This window comes from Cyprinodon variegatus, unplaced genomic scaffold, assembly GCF_000732505.1.
Source record: "Cyprinodon variegatus isolate N-32 unplaced genomic scaffold, C_variegatus-1.0 Scaffold188, whole genome shotgun sequence".
NCBI lineage: Eukaryota > Metazoa > Chordata > Actinopteri > Cyprinodontiformes > Cyprinodontidae > Cyprinodon > Cyprinodon variegatus.
This window is the reverse complement of record NW_015150641.1, coordinates 533,512-535,460: the sequence shown is the minus strand read 5'-3', so window position 1 is coordinate 535,460 and position 1,949 is coordinate 533,512.

The following is a 1,949-nucleotide window of genomic DNA, read 5'->3' as shown; positions in this document are numbered from 1 at the left end:
ATGTATATTCTTTTTATGTTTATCTGCATATTTGTAGAAAAATATGAAGGTCCAAAAATGACATTTTGGCTATGACCGAAAGTTTCTGAATCTTTCTGTAACCTTTGGTTGCTGCAAACAAGCATTAACTACAAAATGCATTTCATTGATCCTCAGGTCTTTACAATCATTTCCTTCTTTTGGAACATCTCAGTCAACAGGAAATCACTACATGTGTGAAGACATCACATAAGTACAATCATTTAGATTTTTTTCTGGATATAGTACCATACTTAACCACATTTTTAATTCCCTCTGGAGTTCACAGAAAAAAAAATGAGCTGCCACTGTATATATTTATAATTGGAGCTGATCAATATGCACTGCAATGGGAGAGCTGAAGGTGAAAGGGTTTTCAGCAATCATCTTCATAAGAGCTGAGAAAAACATTGTTTTTTGCAAATGGTGATTTCTTTTATTTTTTACAACAGCAAGTTTTCACATGTAGCTACACTTGTCAGTTGAAATAAACTCAGGCTACGGATAGCTCCAGGCATCGTTCATTTCATCTCACAGCTCAGTTTTGATGTACTAACACCCAAGCTTCAAAAGTCCAGGCTGAGGTTATCAAAACAATCAAAGAATTAACTGGTTGGTTTTGAAAAGACCACAGATGTTAAATGGTTTTTACTTTTCTGTCACGTTTTCTTTTGAGGTAACGTTCAAAAATGAAAAAAAAAAAAAAAAAAAATAGGTATTCCAACTTAGGTTCTTAAGTTAGTAAGAAAATATCTACCTGGGGATATGGCACATTCAGGGTTTAAAACAGCTGGGCATTCATACTAGCATATAACACAGTCCTTCCAAATGTAAAGTTGCAGAGTGTTCCTGCAAGTCAACCTTATGGACCAAGAAAAAATATATGTCTGGGTAGGTCCATGTTATGCAGCGACTTAGGTTATGTCTGTAGATATGTCATACTAAAATCACTACAATCATCCTCCATATTACTGATAAAAAACACAGCCTTTACTGTAACACTTACTTTAACTAAAATATAGGTATAAATATATACTCAAAAAATGAAACAAAGGCTTTTACAGAGTTACATAACATCTATTTATAATACTTTAAGACACACTATAACAACCATTAGAAGTTGTCATAGCAACAATAGTCTATATCCTCCACTTTGAAAGTAAAGAGGTAGAAATAATCAGTTTGACATACGATAACTGTAATTTGTATTTAGTTACATTTGATTGTCCAAACAAATATGATGTTGGGCATAAACCAGCAGAAAAGAAAAAAATCTATGCAGTATTTTTCCCAGTAAACTAATCTCTAATGCTCCCATTGACATGAAATGCTCATAAGATTTTAGTAACAACCATAGAAATAAAAAAGCTGAGCTGTTCTCACTGAAAGATTAATAAGGATTAAGATGTGTCTGTTACAAATGGTGTCATTGTATTGCATTTCTAAATGCAGACAGACTTTTGCAATTTTCTTAGATTTTATGATTCTGGCTATTTCTCTTGTTTGCATTCAATGTTTATTAATTTATTCATCAAACCTTGATTTACAGTTTTTGTATGTGTTGATTTATATACACATCTTTTGGTTGTTTTTTTAAATTGGCCATCGCACCAAATCAGAACTGCTTTTGTTGTCAGTTAATATGCCAACTGAGCAAGTAGAGAATGTTTATCAGTTATAGATGAATGAATGAATTATGTAGGTATGTATTAGAACTAGTTTATAGGACACCATAAAATAAGATTTTTAGTAGAAGTGTATACATGGATGTTTAATAGTGATGTCTACAAGTCCCAGAAGCTATTATGACAGGTTGTTGCTCAATTTTTGCATTCCTGCTTGTGTGTATAAATCTCAGTTTTTGGCAATCTCCTCAAATTTAAATGTGGGCAGAGGAAGAAGCAGACAAATAAAAAAGAAAAGACTAAATA